Source organism: Trachymyrmex septentrionalis, unplaced genomic scaffold (genome assembly GCF_001594115.1).
Source record: "Trachymyrmex septentrionalis isolate Tsep2-gDNA-1 unplaced genomic scaffold, Tsep1.0 scaffold1, whole genome shotgun sequence".
Lineage (NCBI taxonomy): Eukaryota > Metazoa > Arthropoda > Insecta > Hymenoptera > Formicidae > Trachymyrmex > Trachymyrmex septentrionalis.
In genome coordinates, this window is record NW_017304123.1 from 286451 (window position 1) to 299119 (window position 12669).

Below are 12669 nucleotides of genomic sequence, written 5' to 3' on the forward strand. Positions count from 1 at the left end.
AAAAGAAATCTGTGAAATCTCGTCAAGACATCGTGCCGGAATATTGCAATATCTCAAAGATAGTAGTAGACATGTAGATATATGGTAGATGTCAATAAGATATACTAATGTCCACACTAAAGAAAGACTAAGATATCTCAAGTTTAAGCGAAATATATTTTTACGTTATTCTTGAGATATCGGTGATTATTGTTGCTTATAGTAAAATCTGGAATGTTATCGTAGATATATTATAAAGATATATTAGAGATAATTATAGTATCTAATTGGGATATATTTGGGAGAATGTTTTTAATAATAATGGCTTAATTTACATGGATTATATAGACAAAAAATTACGATAGTATGTAATTTTAAAGGTTTCTGATATGCAAAACCAAATTGGTATCCATAACCTAAATTGCTTTATTACGTTCCAAGATGTTCTAACTCTAAAATTTCAAAAATACTCATTTCGGGCATTTTTAGGTTAGACTATCTCGGAAACCTGGGGTAATAGAGCAATTTGGGCTACGGATTTAATTTTAGCATACCAAAAACCTTCGGGATTACATATTATCTATGTCAAAATTTATGTTGACCTGTGTTGTTTTTAATATATATATCTCGGTGTAAATATAGACATTATTGTGGTTGTTGCACCTAAAATAACAATACAACAAAATTACACAAAAAAATATATTCTATAAAGTTCAGATGACATTAATTTTACAATATAGGTTTGAAAAGCAAAACAAAATAAAATAATACAAAGAATAAGAATCATAACATGTAAATACATTTCATAAATTATATATGTATACAAAGAATATTTAATAGATTGAAGGACTCTTCCTATATAAAATAAATAACAATAAATAAAGAGAAAAGTAAGAGTCAAAACATTTCTTTAAAAAAGTTATACAATTAAAAGAATAAATTACAAATAGAAAAAAGCAAAATTGAAAAAGTATATAATAAAATAAAAACTCAGTTTAAATACAAAACATTACAAATTTCAGCTACCTCTTCATATATTAACTTATCGAAAAAAATCGCAGTACAAAATTAATTGTCGGAAATGTTCACATATTCATTATAATATCACAGTTCGGGTGAGTCTTGATGTAGAACTCGACATTATTGACATGAATGAACAGTCAAATATGTTTCATATCTCTCGGAAAAGTTCAAAAATCATGTGTAAATTATTCAAACAAGTGTGTCCATATAAGTATGAAAAACCATTAGAATATATAAAGTTAAGTGGAACGCAGATGTGTAAGACGGACATTGTGTATCGATTATTATGTACGCTCGCTGATACGGATCACCACGGACTGGAGTTAGATAATTTAGACCCTGGCTTTGTTTTTTAATATGAACCAGATACGATATTTAATATGATATGATACGATATTTAACATGAATTCAGATACCTTTATATTCAGTATCATTGTACTTATTGCTCTGATGTTTTCATTGCTTTGTTGTGTTGATGCAATTGTTTTTACTATTTTTATAGATTTTTTAACGAAAATTTTTGAATTTACGATGCTTGTGAATATTTTGCGTACTTTGACACCAATATAGACTTTTATTATTTTGATATCTAACAAAATACGTTATATTGTTGCATACGTAATATCAGATTTATGATGACAGGATGTGATTTTACAGATGGCTATTTTTTTTTTTGTATTATTTTGTTAATTGACCTGTTTAATTTAAGTACTTCATGTTAATTTATCCGTTCTATTCAATTTTGTTTATATGTAACATTGAGGATGACTCGATCGGGCTCGAAACAACGTCTGTTATTTATTATTTACTTTAAATCATGATAATTATATTTATTTCTTATATTTACATATTTACTTTATTGTTTTTTGATTCATAGCCTTTCTAAACACTTTTTAATTTGTATTATTGAACCATGTTATATAATGTATTTTATATTTTTATATTATTATAGTAACAATTAAAGAATTATAGTTTTGTAATATTTTTGGAATATTACATGCATATTACTGACATATTGCAGGCATTATTAATTTAGATTTCTGTAATATCTATGCAATGTTACATTGCAATCTGCAATATTGTTTCAATCTTCTGTGCTGTATGGATATCTAGATTCTATGTAAACAAACTATTTTATCATAGGTTTGTGATTGCATGTCTTAGGAATGTGTACGACTAGGGTATGTCCTGTTAGGATACAATTACTTGTACATAGCATGATACGCGGCTAGTGACAAATTCACATTACTAAACACTTTTTAATAGAATTAATTGATATAAATGCAATTATTATATAAATGAATTGAAAAAATAAGAGTATTGGTAAAATGTGATTAGAAATAAGTTAATGTATTAAAAAAATTTATATTAAAGTTAATTTGTCACTCGCCCATGTCGTTTACTACGCTTTATGTAATAGGAGGGAAAAGAAGCAAGCGGCACGGATTACGCGGTTCCTATAGTTACTTAGTTTTTGTACCGCATACCGCGCTACATATAATCGCAGCCTTACATTTCCATTATATAAGTAACAAAATAAATGTTTTTCACAAAATGAACAAAATCTATTCGATAAGTTAACAGAAAATAATATTACATCTTATTTTTGTAATCACACAAACTTGTTATGACTGTCCTTTATATCTTATTATTACGACTACAAATTATCAACCAAACGACAAATATATAGCATGTCATATTAAAGATTTTTAAGACGATATTATATCATTTTGCAATGCAATTTCTAAAGGTGTACTTTAAACCAAGTGAAAATTTTATACAAATTTTACAAATGTCTATGGCGTGAAGTAAACATCACATAAAAATGCGGTTTATAACAATCGAAAGTGTGAATTTTTACTTTAATTTGTTTTTTATAGACCTCTGTACGATTTTTTTTTCATTGATTATTCAACATTGAACAAAAAGGGTCATTTTTGCTTCAATATTGAATAACTCAGTGAAAAAAATCGTACAGAGGTCTATAAAAAAGCAATTAAAGGTAAAGATTTATTCTTTCGAAAGTTGCGAATTTATGCACAATTTTTAATTGGCGCCGTAGAAATTCGCAAATTTTATAAACAATTTTGAGAATTTATGCATTTTCAAAAAATTCCTACATAGGATGTAAATATACAATAATTGTCTATACCATATTATTTGAATTATTCGTACGTTTCGGTTTTCTTTAAACTGTCATCAGCGAATCCATAAATACAGTCGATATCTTGATAATATTTTTATGATAATGTTAGAATTTATATTTATGTAAGACTGAAGATAAGTATTTCCCTACTTTCTGGTGAGAAATAGCCGTAAGTTCATTAATCAAGAGAAAGTGTATCGTTTTGTTCAAATTCAGGTCTTTTTGTTTTTTCATATGTATCATCTCTGATAACAATCTTTTATGTAAAATCTACTCTTTGTCTAAAATATGTACGTTATCCCAATCAAATTCATGAAATAAGTCCATCTAATGTTGTGTGATAATCGAATGTTGGATCGTGTTTCTATTAATATGATTCCTATGTTCACTTTCTCTGATCCGTTATATATTGATCTATTTTCAGAGATGTAATGCTTCCAATCTATATCGTTTATACTTGGTTATTTATTATTTTATATATTTTTATTTATTGTCTTTGTAAATACATGTTCTGTTGTCCACTGTTTCCTCTCAATTTTCATTTTACATCTGTCTACCAAACAGTTATGTCGTGTCTAATATCTTTAAATTTTGTTTCATGTAAGTGAACTAAAGTTGGATTTTTACTGTTATTTATATTAACTTTTTAATTTTATACATATTCACATTTGTATTATACATATTCACATTTGTATTACACAGTAAATGGAACAGTTTAATGGAACATGTATGTACAACAAAGCTTATAGAAACAGTTGAATCTTAATAGTCATATAAGTTTTTTTTTAATCATTTTTCGCGTATAATTTCATGTTAACATTTTTAAAATTATTTTTAACTTTTTGGATCGTTTTAAAACAAAAAATATTTTTCTTTTTAGTTAGTAATTTAGTGACCAAGATTAATTCAGGCATCACCACCACGGTTTTTCTCGCATTTTATATGTTATTAGTTTATACTCGTATGCGCTATCAATATGTAATTTTGTTACTATATTTTTGTACTGAAGAGGACCTTGACCGTAGGTCGAAACGTATACGTTTAATATTCACTTTGAAAAAATGGTATAAAAATACACACTAATAATAACCAGTGTTGGCTCAAATTGGCATTTTATTTATTATTTTTTAAATAAGAGACTCATATCGGAAATGCTGCACATTCAATTGCAACAGAATAGCTTGAATTTACAATCAGACACAGAATTTTTGCACCACTCATATGTGAGCATAGAAAGATTTAAATAATGACTTTGGGTATTCGTTTTTAGCTGATTTTGTTTTTAAATATTGACATTAGATTAGTTTGACTCAGCATAACGTATGATTCTCTACGTGACTCACAGAATAGAATTTGACAGCCATTAGTTGTCTGACTCCCGTTGGGATAATACATAAATTTTATATTATGTAATGTGGAAACTAAATATTATATTTTTTGTTATCGTTCCTTATACAATTTGATTTCCCACATTTGGAATAACAAATTGTAATCTATAGAGAATGAGGGTGAGTAATACAATACATTGAAAAAAACGTAACGATAAATTGCATAATTTGTTCTCTAGACAGTCACTTGGCTTTTTAATGAAGAGACTTATGGCTATTCCCCACCACAGAAAGTAGAGAAATGCTCATCCTCAGTCTTACATAGATATGAATTCCAACATTATCATAAAAACATTGTCAAGACATCTACGATTGTATGTATGGATTCGCTGATGATAAAACCGAAACGTACGAATAATTCGAATAATATGATATAGACAATTATTGTATTTACATTCTATATAGGAATTTTTTTAATTATATTGAAATTCACGCACCAATATCCGCTCTGTATATATGCTCTAATCCATATTGTATTGTATTTTGTAATTTGAGAGCCTGATTAATATTTATATTTATATTTTTATATTATGCATTTTTATTTATGTTTGTGTAACTTCATATAATATCAGTACGACCGTTTTTTAAAGTATCGATCCTCAAAGTAGAGATTTTAATCTTTAAAAGGTTTTTTTAAATAATTCGCTATGATTTTTCACTGAATTATTGCTATTTGAAAATATTAAAAATTTGTGAAAAAACTTAGTGGTCAGGTTTTTTCATGTGTGAGGAGAGTGTGTTGCGTGCGTGCGTGCGTGCGTGCGTATGTGTGTGTCAACGTGACATTTTTTTTAGGTGAGACACAAGAAAGCTTATCTATGTCTTTTCGATTAGGACAAAGTACCGTATCAGGTATTATTCGTGAAGTTTGTGCAGCACTGATTACTTTTCTTAAAGATGATTATTTACGTTTCCCAAATTCTGAAGATGAATGGAGAGTTGCAGGAATTTGGAAAGAAATGGAATTTTTATAATTGTGTAGGAGCAATGAATGAAAAACATAAAAATTGATCCTCCCTTTGAATTCGAGATTTTTATATAATTATAAAGGCGAATTCATGATTATTCTTCTTGCTATTATTGACACAAATTTAAGATTTATTTTTATAGATGTCGGAACAAATAGACGCATAAGTGATTCTGGAGTGTGGAATAAGTGTACCCTGAAAAGCATGTTGGATAATAATGAAATTAAATTCCCAAAAGCATCCTCTCTTCCTAATTCAAATGTTTCTTTTCCATTTGTGTTGGTTGGCGATGAGGGATTTCCTTTATCAACAAAATTGCTTATTCCATATCCTAGAATTCAAAGTAGTGGTCGGAAGGACAGAAGAATTTTTAATTATAGGTAAAGATTAAACAAATTTTTTTGTATACTGAATCTTTTTTAAAAATGTATTTGTAGTATTAATAATATTGACATTTTTTTTCAGATTATCTCGTGCCCGTCGGACCTCAGAGAATGATTTCGGCGTATATAATACACGGTTTCAAATATTTCGATCTCCTATACGATACGATCCTGATATTGCAACTCTCATTACTCAATGTTGCTGTGTCTTACATAATTTTCTGAGATCTAAAGAAATAGGAAGACTTTTATGTACGTCTGAAAGCATGCTGGATACTGAAGATGTATATAGTAGAGTAGTAAGACCTGGAGAATGGAGGGAGAAATCTGTAGGTGGAACTAATTTTGTTCATCAAGGAGGAAATCGTCACAGCAATGCCGTTATTCATTTGCGAAATGAATGGTGTGCTTACTTTAATAGTACTGGTGCAGCGCCATGACAAGAAGTAATGATAAAATAAATCATACCCTCTCTATCAATTGAAAGTTGAATAATATCCTGTATGCACAGTTCTTAAAACTAAATTTTACAAATCAAACATCTTTATTAATGAACAAAAAACATTACAAATAAGATTACATTCAAAAAAATAAATGTGATTATTAAAATTGTAGCTTTCACATGAAGTTGTATGAAAGGAAGACTATATGAAAATTTAAAACTAATTATTTTGTAACAAAACATTTCTGTTTCCTTAAGTTTTAATATTTTACATATATATTTTAATAAAAATAACTGTAAATTAAAATTAAAGTACTTATTGCATACACAATTGCACGTAGTTATCTCTTTCAGAGATTCTAGCAGTCTTTATAACTAATAAAAATAACTAATGTAATTAAATCGAATTTATTAAAATAAATGTAAAGAAAAATTATAACCTTGTCAGAAAATTATAAAACTTAAAGGACATTTAATCATTCTCATTCAAAATGGAATGCTTGTTAATGCTTCTTGCAACTTTACTTGATCGTTCAGATATTGAAAAAGACTTTGGTATCGAAGGAGATTTTGGAAGCAGGACTTATGGACTTGATGACTGTTGTTGAGCAGGAACAATTGCTGTATTTTCACTGACATCATCAGAACGTTCCGCACATAATTGAGTGTCCTTTGGAATTAATACCCACTGCTGAAAAAGTAAATTATATATATAAAGAATTATATATTTAAAGAATTTATTCAGTATAAATATGATAATTGTATGTTATGTATAATAACACAGTTCTGCAAATAATGGGGTTTTGTTTGTTGTTGGGCAGCTGAGAGTCGTTTCCAAACCAGTTTTTTGCGTAGAATCCGAATCCGAGCTGAGAATTGTCCCATCACGTCAGGGTTTTGAGATATTTGAGGTTATGCAACCGAAAAATGGCTATTTTGGGGATGTTTGAGGTTAGAAAAAGTGTGTAACAAAATTTTTGTAATTTTTTCTACCTATCTAATCTTTTAGTACTAGTTTTCCTCTATAAAAACAGCCCCTGAGCGTTGCCCTACGTTGTTCCTTTCAAAAGTTATGTCTATTTTAAGATTACATATTCGCGGTATTTGACTGGTTGCTTGTTAATGAGGTTATCAAAAATGAACGGATTCACACCAACGTTGGTATTCAGGGGTTTTCGAGGTTGCTGATTAATTATTAAGGTTTAACTGACGATCAGGAAGGCGATAATTCGGAATTGTGATCTTTGTCTTGGAAGACTCCGAGGGAGAAATTTCCTTGTCGTGTATCGAAATTTTCGATTTCATTCCCCATTCTTTGACCCATTTAGAGGTACCTGGAGATACTTCTAATATTTACTGACAACAGGTTCTTGATCATCCAACTGATCCAGTCTCCCTGAATTTTTCAATTAATCTCTTCACAGTTGACGAAGTTAAAACACTATTCCGACCATATTTTGTATGAAATTTTCGAACTGCGGCCGCCAAACTTTCATTATTTTTGAAATATTGTTCAATAATGAACACACGTTGTTCTATCGTGTAACGCTCCATTTTCACTAACCCTAAACTGTCAGCTGTTAAATTGTTTTTTTTTTGGGTTGCCAACACTTTACTGCACAAATGGCGGCAAATTCAAATCTTGCGTTAATTTTGGGACACCCTTTACAAGATAATCGCTAAACTATTACGTGATTAAATCTTATATTTCTATTGGTTTTGAGTCGCTGATGACGCTGATTCGAATCTAAACGCAAGTTGATTGATCCAGTCAGTCAGCGCCTCACTGTGATTGGTCCGCTGAAGATCAGCAGTCAGAGTCGGCAGTCGGGTCGGCCTGCAGAGTTAGTAGTCTGATACGAACTTAAGGGGCTTTGGTCCATAGATAAATAGACAAGGGTTACAAAAAGCGAAACAAAAAGAAAAGAAAGGAAAGGAAAAAAAAAGAAAAGGTCGTATTTCTAATGCTTTCTTATCCTAAGATTAAATTCTAAAATAGGTATATGGACAATGGTCACATTATATAAGTTCATTTACGAGAATTATCTCCTGTATTATTATTATCGTTTGGATTATTAAATCCATCAATGGTGGCTACTGTCTAAAAATGATTTCATAAAGCTCTAATTACAAGAGTATCATTTTAAATTATTCTTAGATCAAACTATAAATCTGTTTTACAACTTGTAGTTTTGTTTTTTTATCTTTGTCATTAAGTTTTGCAATTTCCAAAAATGCTGCCATCTTTGCTTTTTTCTTTCTAGATCGGGTGGAGAAATTAGAAACTTGTTTATCGCGTAAAAAGTTACAGGCTTCGCAGGATTCTTGCAGAAACCGTTCAAGATCACAATCAGAAAGCAAACTCTGCTGGTATCATCGACACTTTAACGGCAAAGCTACCAAGTGTATGCAACCCTGCAGCTGGAAGCGAGCGTTACAGGAAAACTAAAGAACTATCTCCGGCGGCAGATAATTTGGTCGTGACAGCTTACCGTCTTATAGTCAGAGACCGTGTCACCGGTATAAAATTTTTGGTAGGCACTGGAGCGGATGTCTCGACTATTCTTGTCTCAAGACGCGATCGTACTCATATTAGCGATCGGGTACTTTACGCTACAAACGGAACAATCATCCCTACGACAAAAATTACTCCAGTTTGATTTGGGATTCCATCGTGTTTTTCAATGGTCTTTCATAATCGCCGACGTGGACACCTTTATTATTGGCTCAGATTTTCTAGCACATTTCAATTTGCTGCCTGATACACGACACAAGCGTTTGATCGACGGTAGCACGTTTCTTAAAATTTCTGCTCAGCTTGTCAACAAAGCTATTCCCGTTTAACAGCGTTGGCCGACGACTATCCATACAAAGAGATCCTTAACAAGTTTCCTGAAATAACTAGGACGTCGATTACGCTCAAACAAATCGTACACGGAGTGGAATATGTAATCAAAACAACGGCCCCCCCCCCCCGTGTCAAACAAAGCCAGACAACTCTGTTCAGGAAAACTCAAAGCAGCTAAACAAGAGTTTGAGTACATGATGCAACAAGGCTTATGTAGACCTTCTAAGAGCCCTTGGGCTAGTCCCTTATATCTCGTACAGAAGAAGAATAGCGATAGGTGTCTGTGTGGAGATTACCGCAAACTCAACGAGGTAACCTTGCCTGATACTCAATTCCGTTCTTGCAAGACAGCATACATTTTCTGCATGACAAAACCGTATTCTCTATGATAAATCTAGTGCGTGCATATCAACAGATTCCAATCGGCGAATCGGATATTCCTAAAATCGCAATCATTACATCGTTCGAACTGTTCGAATTCCTTCACATTCGGACTTCACAGCAAATTTTTCAAAGATTTAAAGACCGGGTAACTGCAAGACTTGATTTCTGTTTTACTTATTTTAATGACATTTTAATCGTTTCGTAAGATGAAACACAGCATAAACAGCATCTAAAAATACTGTTCGACAGACTTCAACATCATGACATAGCAATCAATCCAAATAAATGTATGTTCGGACAGAAAAGTGTCAGCTTCCTGAAATATATAATCAGCGCTGAAGGCACCAAACCTTTACCCGAAAAAGTCCAAGCTATTACTGAATTTCAGGAACCAGCTACAGTCAAAGGACTTCGACGTTTTTTAAAAATGCTCAATTTTTATAACCAGTTTCTCAAAGATCTCGCAAGCACGCAAGCGTCATTGCTAAATGCAATCTCAGGGCGTAAACGCAACAATGCGAAAATAAAATGGACTCTTGAGCTCAAACAATCCTTTTGACGAGTTAAGGACCATCTCGTTCAAACTATTTTGTTCACATTTCCAGACAGCAAGGCAACACTTGCATTACAAACTGACGCCTCAGACAAAGCAATCGGTGCAGTATTGCAACAGCATAGCAACGGATTTTTACAACCATTTAGTTTTTTTTCAAGGAAGCTCACGCCTACGCAAACAAAGTATAGCGCATATGATAGAGAATTACGTATACGCATTCAAGAGGAAATCGGATCAAATGTCGCCAAAACAAACCCGTCAATTACTCTTCATTTCGGAGTTCATAACCGATGTCACGTTTCAGGCGCTACATTGTAGCAGATACATTGTCTCGTGTCGACAACTATCGTGATGCCAACTAGTTTCGATATGAAGCAATATGAGCAAGAGATTGCTCAAACTTCGGACGACGAATTGCAACAACTGAAGCAATTTACATCAACGTCTCTGAAGCTCAATAAGTTTACTTTATCGGAAACAGCATCCAGCATTTACTATGACATTTCAGAAAAAAAGATCAGACCACACATTCTTAGATCATTACGAAGACAAGTTTTCGACTTGGTGTATCAAATGTCCCATCCAAACGGCAGAGTAACTCATCGACAAATTGCACAAAAATTTGTGTGACTCCATGGCTAAAGACATTAAAGAGTGGGCCCGCACCTGTCTAGCATGCCAGCAATCTAAAATTCATCAGCATAACCATACTTTGCCTACTAAAATACCAGTACCAGATACCCGTTTCGAGCACGTACATATTGTCGATCCTCTACCTCCATCCAAAGGTTTCAAGTATTTATTAACAATGATTGACCGATTTACTCGTTGGCCGGAAGCCATTCTTTTAGAATTGTGCTGCAAATACGGTGGCGAAGATGTTTCACTCACTGGATAGCCAGATTTGAAGTTCCACGCCTGATCAGGGCTCGCAATTCGAAGGGCAACTGTTTAACGCATTAATCAAACTCGTTGGTTCTGAACGTTGTCGGATAACTGCATACCATCCAGAATCTAATGGCATCGCTCTTTAAAAACTGCATTAATGTGCCACGGTGAAACTCAATGGATTGGTACACTGCCAGTAGTATTACTCGGATTAAGAACTTGTTTCCAAAAGGATCTAGGCACTTCTGTAACGGAATTAGTTTACGGCACTACGCTCAAAACCGGGTGAGTTTTTCTCCTCTGAAGAGATGTCGAGCGACCCACGAATTTTTGTCGAGAATTTCCGCGTAACTATACAATTACGGCATAGACCAACCTTTCATCACATTAAACCTAAGTTATTTTTTCATAAAGATTTGTATAACTGCTCTCACGTCTTCCTCAAAATAGAAAGTAACAGGCGTCCCTTGGACCAACCGTACACCGGACTGCATAAGGTATTAGAGCGTATTTCGGACAAGATCTTTGCTATAGAAGTCGACGGCAGATCAACGCCACTGTCGATAGACTTAAGTTCGTTTATTTAATAATTCAAAACTCGGAAACTACTCCGTCTACTGCATCTCTTCAACTAACATCGTCTTCAATTAACATTCCAGTGCAATGCAAACCAAAGACATATCCTGATCCAGCAACCAAGCGAAAGACTGTTAGATTTAAGGATTAATTCGCGCAATATTACATTAAGCGATCAATAAGCATAAGTTACTGTTTGTTTCATTTAATTTTATTTTCGTTCTAGCGATAATTTAATCAGTATTTCTTTCCTTAATGTTTACACTGGGAGGGGAGTACTGTGGCGTTGCAAGCATTAGTTGCGACATTCGAGTCAGTTCTTTTTTCCGGTTTCTCTCTCTCTCTCTCTCTCTCTCTCTCTCTCTCTCTAATGTCATGGCGTTCTGCGCGTGGACCTTTTGTAAGCCTCAGCGATAGATTTTAGTTAGCGCTCGGTAAAATTGATAATCACTTTATATTCACTGTGAGATCGATATTGGTTACTGCTCATGGCATTAGGAAATTGCACGCTTCATCAGATAAATGATTACGTTGTACTTGTATTTTTGAGTTTCTCATATTCAAACTTAGTAATGCGATACCGATATCCGAGCCGTCATACGCATACAATCACGTCTCTACTCTTTTAATCTGTATATTTTAAATATTCATTTAAGTTTATATTAAATCGCCTTATGGCATATAAGTCAGAATCAATGAATAACATTTCTTTGCGAACTTAATAATTTCCCGCCAATTTTCCTCCGCCATTAGTTAGCCATCGCCAGCACCCAGACACGCTCGGTGCCACATTGGGCACAGCAGCCACAACGTAGCCACAAACATTTTGCAGTTACAGATTTTCGGCTGTTATGTTCTCTCAGGTTTCTCTCTGCAGAGACAAAATGAGAGTAAAGGTGCAGCCACAATAGAAGGAATAAGGAATTAGAAATAAGGAATAAGGCTTTCAACCTATCAGATATTAGATACACTGGAATACGGTTTCTGAACCGTAGGTTGGAATTCTTATTCCTTCTATTGTGGCTGCACCATAATTCTTTAAAAGAGTTTTCTCACGTCCGATTTCGATAAAATTAGGCTCATTCGTC

General features: G+C 32.8%; 1 pseudogene; it reads left to right on the top strand.

Moving 5' to 3' along the window:
* The first annotated feature begins 5463 nt into the window (after positions 1 to 5463).
* LOC108751019 lies at positions 5464 to 6421 on the top strand (annotated as a pseudogene).
* Positions 6422 to 12669: the final 6248 nt, after the last annotated feature.